Source organism: Cervus elaphus, chromosome 20, assembly GCF_910594005.1.
Source record: "Cervus elaphus chromosome 20, mCerEla1.1, whole genome shotgun sequence".
In the NCBI taxonomy this organism is placed as follows: domain Eukaryota; kingdom Metazoa; phylum Chordata; class Mammalia; order Artiodactyla; family Cervidae; genus Cervus; species Cervus elaphus.
Window position 1 is genome coordinate 98,474,403 of NC_057834.1, and position 12,836 is coordinate 98,487,238.

A 12,836-nucleotide genomic window follows, 5' to 3' on the forward strand; every position below is an offset into this window, starting at 1 on the left:
TTTATGGCTGAGTAGTATTCCGTTGCATATATATCACATCTTTATCCATTCATCTATTAATGGTGAACACTAAGATTGTTTTGATACTGTACTCAGTTCAGTCGCTCAGTTGTGTCCGACTCTTTGCGACCCCAAGGACTGCAGCACGCCAGGCTTCCCAACCATCACCAACTCCCAGAGCTTACTCAAACTCATGTCCATCGAGTTGGTGATGCCATCCAACCATCTGATCCTCTGTCATCCCTTCTCCTCCCACCTTCGTCTTTTCCAGCTTCATGGTCTTTTCAAATGAGTCAGTTCTTTGCATCAGGTGGCCCAAGTATTGGAGTTTCAGCTTCAGCATCAGTCCTTCCAATGAACATCCAGGACTGATCTCCTTTAGGATGGACTGGTTGGATCTCCTTGCAGTCCAAGGGACTCTCAAGAGTCTTCTCCAGCACCACAGTTCAAAAGCATCAATTCTTCAGCGCTCAGCTTTCTTTATAGTCCAACTCTCACATCCATACTTGAATACTAGAAAAACTATAACTTTGACCAGATGGACTTTGGTTGGCAAAGTTAACGTCTCTGCTTTTTAATATGCTGTCTAGGTTGGTCATAGCTTTTCTTCCAAGGAGCAAGTGTCTTAATTTCATGGCTGCAGTCACCTTCTGCAGTGATTTTGGAGCCACAAAAAAATAAAGTCAGTCACTGTTTCCATTGTTTCCCCATCTATTTGCCATGAAGTGATGGGACCAGATGCCATGATCTTAGTTTTCTGAATGTTGAGCTTTAAGCCAACTTTTTCACTCTCCTCTTTTAACTTTCATCAAGAGGCTCTTTAGTTCTTTGCTTTCTGCCATAAGGGTGGTGTCATCTGTGTATCTGAGGTTATTGATATCTCTCCCAGCAATCTTGATCCCAGCTTGTGCTTCATCCAGTCCAGCATTTCTCATGATGTACTCTGCATAGAAGTTAAATAAACAGGGTGACAATATACAGCCTTGATGTACTCCTTTCCCTATTTGGAACCAGTCTGTTGTTCTATGCCCAGTTCTAACTGTTGCTTCCTGACCTGCATATAGATTTCTCAGGAGGCAGGTCAGGTGGTCTGGTATTCCCATCTCTTTAAGAATTTCCATAGTTTGTTGTGATCCACACAGTCAAGGGTTTTGCATAGTCAATAAAGCAGAAATAGATGTTTTTCTGGAACTCTCTTGCTTTTTCAATGATCCAGTGGATGTTGCCAATCTGATCTCTGGTTCCTCTGCCTTTTCTAAATCCAGCTTGAACATTTGGACATTCATGGGTCACGTACTGTTGAAGCCTGACTTGGAGAATTTTGATCATTACTTCGCTAGTGTGTGAGATGAATGCAATTGTGCAGTAGTTTCAACCTTCTTTGACATTGCCTTTCTTTGGGGTTGGAATGAAAACTGACTTTTCCAGTCCTGTGGCCACTGCTCAGTTTTCCAAATTTGTTGGCATATTGAGTGCAGCATTTTCAGAGCATCATCTTTGAGGATTTGAAATAGCTCAACTGGAATTCTGTCACCTCCACTAACTTTGTTCGTAGGGATGCTTCATAAGGCCTGACTGATTTCACATTCCAGGATGTCTGGCTCTAGGTAAGTGATCACACCATCATGGTTATCTAAATCATGAAGATCTTTTTAGTACAGTTCTTCTGTGTATTCTTGCCACCTCTTCTTAATATCTTCTGCTTCTGTTAGGTCCATACCATTTATTTCATTTATTTGTGCCCCTTTGTATGAAATGTTCCCTTGGTATCTCTAATTTTCTTGAAGAGATCTCTAGTCTTTCCCATTCTATTGTTTTCCTCTATTTGATACTGTATACATTATTTTAAAATAATCATTTATTTCACTTGTTGGAACTCTTCCACTTCTGTTCCCTCTTAGATATGTTCTCCCTTTTCTCTGTATTTGCCCCCTTAAGTGATTTCAGGTTCTCCCTGAACCATTCTCATAGCCAATCAATTTCAAAAGATTTCTCTCTACACATAGCGTTCCCATATTATGGCCTCCTTCCATATACATCATTCCATGTTCCATCTTTTATTCCTCTAACTACCAGCTCCAAGTTATTCCTCCCGCATCAGAACTCCTGTAAGGACATCCTGATTCTATTGTACATACCACCTTCTGTCTCAGTTTAGAATTACTCAGCTTCATAGCTGATATCTCCAGTGTATTATAAATTCCTTAAGAACAGGATCTGTGGCTGACTCATATTTCTATTTGCCAGAGCACCTAGTACAATGCCTAGCTTATGATAGTCATTCAGATATTTTTGTTGAATGAACTGATGATTAATTGGTAGGTGGGTGGATGGACGGACCGATGAAAGGTAGGGAATATGAGGTGAAGTGGAAAAACTTTGGACTTAGATTCCAAGGAATGGAGCTCAAATCCAGTTCTTCTGCTTCTCCTACTGTGATCCTGGGCATGCCTTATGCCTCTTTGGGTGTCAATTTCTCCAAAGGAGAAATGAGGATAGTAGGAGCTGCCTTACCTAAGATTGTTCTGAAAATCAACTGTATTTTATGTGAAAGTGCTTTATGAACTCTAAAGAACCTACAAAAAAAAAAGAAGAAGAAGGAATCAAATGGTAACACGAAAGCTTTCCACATAAATTGTATTCAGAAGCATTCAGATAATTTCTTTCTCTGATACCATGACAAAAATACTCTCATCCTCTGCAAGATAGGTCAAAGACTAAAAATATAGACAGTTAAGTACATTAGCATCAACCACAGTTTAAGTTGTCTTCAAAGTAGCAAGTAGGAGTGAATTTTGATAACTAGTTATGTTTACAGCACTGTTATCTTATATTACAAATAAATTACAGTATCTTTTATTATGAATTTGTGTTGAAAAACATAAAAAAAAATCTTGAATGTGTTTTGCAAACATGAGGTTGCTTTTATCTTTCCACAGTGGGGGTCTGTTGGGTGTTCTGCCTGCCTTAAAAATGCAACATGCACACAATATTTCTCAGGCCTTAGCAGCCAAAAGGGAAGGTTGAGGGCATACAACCAAGCTGTAGATCTCTGTCTCTGCCTGTGCTTTCTGAGCTGAGGAGACTCCAGCTGATACCTCTTAGTTCTCAAACCCAGATCTCTGTGTCAGTGTGATTCTCCCCCACAGCTGTTTGGGCACTGTTCTTGTGGGGTGTGCAAATGGAATCCAGATTGCTGTTTCCTTCATACAGCTACCAGTGACCTTGAGGAGCTCTGGGGCCAATGTTGTGACTTATGGGAGGTGGTCTGGGAAGTCTGGCTCCCTGACCCATTCTTCCACAGGTTTCTCCCTTTGAGATGTGGCCACTTCAAGTCCAGTGGGGAAATACTCCTCACCTGCAAAGTAATTCCATTCTTGTTTTCACTCCCCTTTCAGGTCTTGGGCAAAAAGACCTGGTACAGGGGTAGAACCAACAGAAATGTGAGTAGGATATCTCCTATCATATTTCCCCCCCCAACAATGATCCTATGTCCACAGCTCAGACATGCTTTTCTTAATGGTCTCATCTCTTAAGCTAAATTCCTTCCAATGAGGATCCTTGGACCAATGGACCCATCCTTTCCATTGATAAGTTTGCATTCCCGGATAACAGCATAAGACTCTGAAAATAAGTTCATTGTGTATTACCTGTGCTAAGTATGAGTCGTCACCCAGAACAAATATCATAAGACCTCATATATAGGATCTTTTATAGAGGCTGCTTTTTTTTCCCCCTCTTGTGGGTAGAGACATTATACCATGGTTCTTAAAATGAGGGACTTAAGAGCTAATGTGTGCTCAGTCTCTCAGTTGTGTCCAGCTCTTTGTGACCCTATGAACTGTAGCCCACCAAGCTCCTCTCTCCATGAAGTTTTCCAGGCAAGAATACTGGAGCAGGTTGCTATTTCCTACTCCAGGGGATCTTCCCGACCCAGGGATCGAACCTGCATCTTCTGCTTTGGCAGGCAAATTCTTTACCACTGTGTCACCTGAGAAGCCCAAGAGCCAGGATACCTGCATTCAAATTTTAACTCAATTTTGAGTAAGCTTTTTCAGCCTCTCCAGTGCCAATTTCCTTATCTGTACATTGGAGGGATGATAACATCTATCTCATAGTATGGTTGTGAGGATTATAAAAATTGTTCATAAGCTAGATCATACACCAAGTCTCAACTAATTTTGAAATATTGAAATCATTCAAAGTATATCCCCTGGAATTCAGTTAGAGATGAATAACAAAAAGATTACTAGAAAGTGCCCCCAAAAGTGAAAGTGTTAGTTGCTCAGTTGTGCCCAACTCTTTGTGACCCCATGGACTACAGCCCACCAGGCTCCTCTGTCCATGAGATTTTCCAGGGAAGGATACTGGAGAGGTTTGCCATTTCCTTCTCCAGGGAATCTTCCCGACCTAGGGATCAAATCCAGATCTCCTGTACTTCAGGCAGATTCTTTATCAACTGAGCTATCAGAGAGGCCCAAGAAAATGCCCAACTGATTGGAAATTAGTCAACTCATTGCTCAAATAGGGTATTCAACCTGTGTCTACCTGGTTTTCCTACATGCACTGTATACCTCAATTATCAGTATAAGTAAAAGATGAAAACAGAAGCTACCCAAGCAGAAAGCCTAACAAAACGCTGCCTAACGGATGCCCCCCTTAGCCATCACGTGCAGACAAGTAAGTGATATAGGACTTTGAAAGGCTTGGGCTTCCTCCTTCACATGGGAGCATATGTTCACAGTAAACAGGAGGATGTCACTCATTCTTAATACACACATTTGTACAAATACACAGCTAGGTGAATTTCTGTAATCATTTTCCAAGAAAACAAACACATTTTGCAGATTCCTGCAAAAAAAGGGCTTTTATAAGCAATGTACAGTTTACTCAGTTCATCTCTCCGTTCAATAAATATAGGAATCACAGGAGGACAGGACTGGAGATTAAAGATACCGTTTCTGGGAAGTAGAACTAACAGGCTGGAGGCCTGGTGGGCCAGGAGGGGTGCTAGCTGATTCACGGTTGTGATAGCTGGAAGACCGTGCAAATATTTCCAGCTTGCTAAACAATTTGCGTTTGGCTGAGACCAGGACATTTTGTATTTGCACTCATGCCCAGCATTTCCATTAGCACATATGCTAAGGCTATATCTCCTAGGAAACGTGAGGGATTAATGATAAAATTGTGAATCATCATCCAGGGTTAGGAATTAACCAATCCTATTTCACTCAACAAACATTTATGGAACAATCATATTTAGTTAGACACTGGGCCAGGATAACAGCGCCACTCAATGCAAACATCCAGATGGACTTGTTATAGAGAAAACATTGCATCTCAGATCAATTCAGGGATAGGCTGGTCTAAGGAAATCAACAACGGATGTGAAGTTTGAAGTTCTATGTCCTAATTCAAGCTCTGAAATTTTCTCCCTGTGTGTCAGCAGGAAAGTTTATTAACCCTGCTGATTGTCCCACAAGGAGAGAGTCAACCAGTCATTTCCAAATAAAATAATGAATGTGAAAGCTGTTTTAATATGCTTGAGGAGGCTTTTTGTGCAACACTTGGAATGATCTCTAAGAAACTGCTGTTAATTTCTTTTTTAGAAGCTTACAGAAAAGTGCTTTTTCATGTGTGTCAGAAAGAGAAAAAATTAATACACCTGTGGCCTGTTAAGTGCATAGAATATCTTCAGAGGTATACACCAAACGTGGTGATACTGCTGACCTCTGAGGAGGGTTTCGGTGTGGACAGTGAAAATGACAAGAAGGTGAATTTTTAAGATAAGGAAATTGAAGCATTCAAAGGTTAAATTACTTGCCCGAGGATACCTGGTGAATATCTCAAAAAGCAGGGATTCAGAATTAGGGAATCTAATCATAGAACTCAACCTTACCACCATGTCTCGCTGCCTCCTGATGTTCTGAGGAGAGGATATCTCTATCCTGGAAAGGTTAATAGCCTCTGCTCTAAAAGCACTGCCATCATCTGTAGAATTCAATCTACTGACCATTTTCCCCTCATTTCCAGGCTGATGTGCTACCCTGGCTGAGAACATTATGTATTTCATTAAATTACACTTTATTTCTCTGGTACAAATCAATACAAAATCACAGTGATTTCTCTAAAAACACACACAACATCCCTGTCCCTGGTCTGTTCTTTTCTTCAACGTCATATCTGAGCACTAGAGAAGAATCACTGATTTTAACAGAAATGATCCTCCCTGAATGACACTAATTGAAATGTTATTCATGTTCAGAAGACAGCTGAACAGGAAATATGTCTAATTTAATTTGTTGATGCCTTTCCAAAAGTCGCTGTCCACCTCAGGGATCTTGGCCAGAGGTCCCTTGGTTCTTTCACTTAATTGGAGATGTTTGTACTGTATTTTGGTCATGGTGGTGGTTCCTGCATTCTTCTTGTCTCTAGCGGCCCTGTTGTAAAGCACTCATCAGGCCATTTGGAATTATTTCCAGAAATTTTCAGTGTGACCTGCCTAAGCTAAAACGGTTGTTCCTCTCCTTTTCAGTTATCTTAGCAGATTTCAAGTTGATATCCTGCTGGGTCACTTCAGTAAACAGGATCCTCCCCCTACCTTCCCCACCCCACCTTCAAAGAAAGCCAACATTCTCTGGCCCTTCTTTGTGCCAGTAACTTCATTTCCATCCTACTGCAGTAATCTCCTCACTCCCATAGCCACACACGGGCCTTAGCATGACTCCTGCCATCTGATCACAGTTTCCTAAGCCTCTACCTGGAGAGCCATAAAAACTCTTCCAAAGCCCTCTTCAAGAATCCAGTACCTTCAGGTAATCAGTCATCACCTGGCTTTACTATCTTTCCTGTTCGACCTGGATCCCAAGGTCAAAGGCTTCAAACCCAATAACTGCACCATCTTCAGTTCTTCCCTCAATAGGTGTTTAGCTGCCTCTGCTAGAATGGCTCCATTAAGTCTATGCCTCTGCTTCTGCTTCCAGGCTGCCTACAGTGGAGAAAAGCATATAATCTTGCAGACTGATGACTCCCTCCCACTGAGGCCTCAGCCCATGATTCTCTTTCCCACTTACCATAGAGAATGTACTAAAGCTTTAATATGATCCTATTTCACTTGGGATTGTATTGATTGTAACTGAAACACAAAATAACACTGGCCTACACTTGATCTCAGTTTAATTCTTAACTGGGTAAAAGAGAATCAGAGATTCATAGTGTGCTCTGGAGACACCAACACAAAATCGTCAGAACCTCAATGTCTATCCTTCTATTCTGCCATCTTCAGCAGATGGCATCCATCCTGCAGATAACCTCATGACTCAAAATGATGAGTGCTGGAGCACCAGTCATCATGTCCTAAACAGCCAGAAAGTGAAAGGCCAGGAAAGCAAATGGGTTCCCCTCAAAGCTAAGTTATCTCCCTTTAGGAAGCCTTCCTAGAAGCTCCTTATAATACACACACACACACACACACACACACATACATGTATATATGCAGACACTATAATCACATGGTCATATTTAGTTGTAAGGGAAACTGGGAAATGAAGTCTTTTAGCTGTCTATGTCACTTACCTAAACAAAATCAAGACTCTATTACTGAAAAGGAAGAGGAAAATGAATTTGGAATAAGCATCTAATTGCCTCTATCATGTCTTCCTAACCCCTCTTATTCCCACACTACTGTTCTCATTTCAGTATGATCTCTTTTACCAAGGGAAAAAAACCCATTAGATGTCAAATCCCTTAATACCTCTTCCCTCCACTTCTAACTTATCTGTATATAGAATACCCGCTTCCTCTTAGCTTATTTCTGTCTCAGAGGAAGAAGTGCCTATACTAAATAAAACCTGTGATTTTAATATGTGCAATTTAGCATATGTCAATTATACATCAATAAAGCTGTTGATTTTTTTTTTTAATTTTTAAACTCATTTACTTCTTAATCCCTTGCCATCTGTTTTGTAGTCATTATTCTCCTGGTACTCTTCTAACTAGGATCAACAATTAATATCAAATTGCTAAATCTGAAATAAGTTTTCAGAAAGCAGTTTGGTAGTTCCTCAAAAATTAAGCATAAAATTATCATATAATCCCACTCTTCCACTCCTACATATATACTCTAAAAAACTGAAAACAGATACTAAAAAGGTACATACACGTGCGTGAACACAGCAACACTATTCGTAGTAGTCAATAGTAGAAACAGACCCAATATCCATCAATGGATAGAGGGATAAAAAATCTTGACATATATATATGTGTGTATTATAGAGAGAATGTAATATTATTCAGCCATAAAAAGGAATGAAGCACTGATAAATGCTTTAATATTGATGAACCTTGAAACCATTATGCTAAATGAAAGATGCCTGACATAAAAGGGCACATGCTGTATGCTTCCATGTATATGAAATACTCAGAATAGTTAAATCTATAGAGATAGAACACAGATTGGTGGTTACCAGGGCCTAGGGGAAGGGAAAAGGGAGAAGCCACTTAATGCATATAGGGTTTTACTCTGAAGTAACGGAAATGTTTTGGAACTAGACAGGGTGATGGTTACACAACCTCGTTAATATACTAAATGCCACTGAATTAGAGAAGGAAATGGCAACCTACTCCAGTGCTCTTGCCTGGAGAATCCTGTGGACAGAGGAGCCTGGTGGGCTGCTGTCCATGGGGTCGCACAGAGTCGGACATGACTGAGGTGACTTAGCATGCATGCATGCACTGGAGAAGGAAATGGCAACCCACTCCAGTATTCTTGCCTAGAGAATCCCAGGGACAGAGGAGCCTGGTGGGCTGCCGTCTTTGGGGTCACACAGAGTCAGACATGACTAAAGCAACTTAGCAGCAGCAGCAGCCACTGAATTTGTCACTGTAAAACAGTTTTATGTTATGTGAATTTCACCTCAATAAATTGCTTTAAAAAATCCATTTTGGGAGAGTAGGGGAGGGATGGGGTTAGTAAATGCAAGCTATAATGTTATATAAAGAATGAGTAGACAACAAGGTCCTACTGTATAGCACAAGGAAATATATTCAATATCCTGAGATAAACCATAATGAAAAAGAATATTAAAAACAATGTATATATGTGTATAACTGAGTCACTTTACCATACTGTACAACAGAAATTAGCACAACACTGTAAATCAACTATACTTCAATCAAAAAAACAAAATTCATTTCAGTACTCAACTTACTCATACTTTCTACCAGTGACTAACCATCTATGTCCCTAATTCTTCCTTCCCTTGATTTCTTTTTAGTGGGGGTAGGACATGGTGCATGGCATGTAGGATCTTAGTTCCCCAACCAGGGATCCAACTGGTGCTCACTGCAGTAGAAACACAGAGTCTTAACCACTGGACCACCAGGGAAGTCCCTTCCTTGATTTCTTGAGCATCAGTTTTTTTCTGGTTTTTCACCTATTCCTCTGACCATTCTTATAGTTTCTTAGGCTAGTCTAACCTTTTTTTTTTTTTTAAATCATGTAGTTATGGAGAAGTCTCTGCTTTTATTTTATTTACTTAATTTCTCTATTTCTCTATTTGGGTCCTCTTTTATTCTTGTTCTCCCAGTTTTCTTACATCCATTATTTCAGTTCTATTAGAGAAAACTTTATGCTCTTCTCCTGATGTTTCTAGACAAAGAACTTCTATTCCAGAAAAGAAAACAGTTTTGGAAAACTCCACCTGAATGGAACCTTTTCTTTCCATGGAAGGAGAATTGCTATATGTAATTGAGTGACAATAAACTTTGACACTTGTCTATACATTTTTATACAGGCCTTTATTAGGGAGAAGTTAAGATTTTGAAGCCAAGTCCTGCTCTCCTCCATACACTAAACTTAACTGTAGGCCTTAGTCATTTCAAATCAGAAGGAGTTTTAGGAAACCCAATTGAAGCAATGGATCTAAGCTACATTCACCATGTTTACCAGGCCTATCTTGCCAGTAATGAAACAGAACATTGCTGTCCATCTACTTACATCTTAATTTCTCTATTAGTTTTTAATTCAGAGAAAGAGGAATATGAGCTAACGTCCCCTTCAACCTCAATAGTCTCCAACCACAACATCAAAACTAATTGTTTTCAACCTTGTCACTCTGGCCCTGACTCTTATTTTCAGACAACCACCTGACTGTCTTCCCTACCCATCCCAAGCTTCTATATTATTTTAGGTTGGTTGGCTTTTAAGCCTTTAACCTTGTTTTTCTTAATATTTATTTATCTGTTTCTTTGGTTACCTTGGGTCCCAGCTGTGGCACTCAGGATCTTCATTGCATCATTGTTGTTATTGTTGTGTGTCCGACTCTGCAGCCCCATAGACTGCAGCACACCAGGCTCCCCTGTCCTTCATTGTCTCCTGGAGTTGCTCAGATTCTCGTCCATTGAGTCGGTAATGCTATCTAACCATCTCATCCTCTGCCACCGTCTTCTCCTTTTGCCTTCAGTCTTTTCCAGTGCATCATGTGGGACCTTTTTCATTGGGGCATAGCCTGGGCTCATTTGCTGCACAGCATGTGGAAAACTCAGTTCCCTGACCGGTGACCCATGCCCCACCCTACACTGCAAGACAGACTCTCAACCACTGGGCCACCAGGAAACTACCCCCTAGCACCATTTTTACCTTGTTTAAGCATAATTTTTGAAGTGTCAAAGTATAGGACCCTCGAGGGGCTTAAAATTATTAAACATCAGAGCATTATATAATTGATGAAGATTAAAAAATTGAGGACTATCAAGGATGCAGGATCTAAGGAGTAATTTTTTCCAAATTCTTCATCTTGAAAAATGGCCCAGCATCCACCCAATCTGAGGAAGAGAAGATGAATGGTAAAATCTCACAGGAGCTTGAAACAGGAACCAGGAAACCATAAAGAACCAAGACAACTGACCTTGTCCTTTTTAAAGTCTTTTCATTATTCTAGGAGCTCTTGCATTGTCCTTTGCCCACATGTTTTTCTGTTAATTCCAGTCACTTTAGAGGGTTTCTCCTATTTGCAACCAATATCTGATGTTTATTATGTTCTTTATACTTTTCATGTTTTCCCAGGTTTTTCTTGAGTATGTAATACTTAATTAGAGCATGTTTTAAAATACAAAGTAATACACCATCATATCTTTGTCTACTGGGGCTGCTGTAACAAAATACCATAGACTGGGTGGTTTACAAACAAAAGAAGTTTGTTTCTCACAGTTCTGGAGGTCAGAAGTCCAAGATTAGTAGTGTCTGCATGGTTGGGTTCTGGTGAGAAGTCTCTTCAGGACAGCAGACTGTTGTGTTCTTATATCTTCACATGGCAGAAAGCAGAGGAAGGGAGCTTTCTCATGGGTCTTCTTTTTCTTTAGTTTTAAAAAAAATGTATTTACTTTTGGTTATGCTGGTTCTTTGTTGTTGTGTGCAGGCTTTCTTTAGTTGCAGTGAGTGGCGGCTACTCTTCATTGCCATGCGCAGGTCGCTTATTGTGGTGGCTTCTTTTGTTGCAGAGCACAGGCCCTAGGGCACACAGGCTTCAGCAGTTGCAGCTCAAGGGCTCTAGAGCTTGGGCTCAGTAGTTGTGATATATGGGCTTATTTGCTCTGCAGCATGAGGGTTCTTCCTGGATCAGGAATCAAACTCATGTCCCCTGCATTGGCAGACAGATTCTTAACCACCAGGCTACCAGGGAAGCTCCAAAAATACTGGTCATATCCATGAGAACACCACTCTCAATCACCTAATCACCTAATCACCTCAATCACCTAATCACCTCCCAACTCTCAATCACCTAATCACCTCCCAAAGGTCCTACCTCCTGATGCCATCACTTTGGGAGTTAGGATTTCAACACATGAATTTGACAGCCACATATATTCAGTCCATAACACAGTGCTACCCTTCATTCGCTCCCTGTGATGATGGACTGATTCCTTGTTCAGCTTCCTTTCCTCCCTCCTGCTGCCATGCCTGTCTGTACTACACAAGGTATAAGTCTGCATTGTCAGACTCCTTTTCAGTTAGGGTGTGGATTCAAATTATGACTCACCAATTAGAGATACTTGTGCAAAATATAGAAGGCAGAAATGGAGCAGAGGCCTTTTCCTTGCCCCTTTTGACTGCTTTTCTTCTGGCCAATATTATTTCAAAGACAGAAGGTGTTGCTATAGCAGAGCCCCAGTGGGGGTAAGAGAGGCAGTTGTGATGGAGGCAGTGGGGATAGTAGCCTCCTGACTTTAATTCTGATCCTTGGAGACCCATTCAGATCATGCAGTGTAGGATCCCTGGCTCCAGAGCGATGAGTTTTTCTACTCAGAATCTCTGGGGATGTCCTCAGAGGTGATAACTTTCCAGCGGTTGGTCTTGCTATTCTAGCAGGAACGATTCCTCTCCTCCTACCCTCCCAGTGATTTTTATTGTTGTTGTTGTTTAGTCACTCAGTCATGTTCAACTCTTTATGACCCCAAGGACTATTATAGCCCAACAGGCTTCTCTGTCCATGGTATTCCCCAGGTAAGAATACTGGAGTGAGTTACCATTTCTTCCTCCACGGGATCTTCCTGACCCAGGGATTGAACCCATGTCTCTTGCATTAGTAAACAGATTCTTTACCACTGAGCCACCAGTGATAAACCACTGGAAACCCTCCAGTGATTTTTCAGTTCAGTTCAGTTCCTCAGTCATGTTCAACTCTGTGACCCCATGGGCTGCAGCATGCCTGACTTCCCTGTCTTTCAGCACCTTATTTCCTTCCTTCGTTTTTTCTTGCATTAAATAGCTAAAGTGGCTTCTCTCTCCTGCACTGAACCCTAACCAATACACTGTTCTACTTTCTATCTCTAGTAGC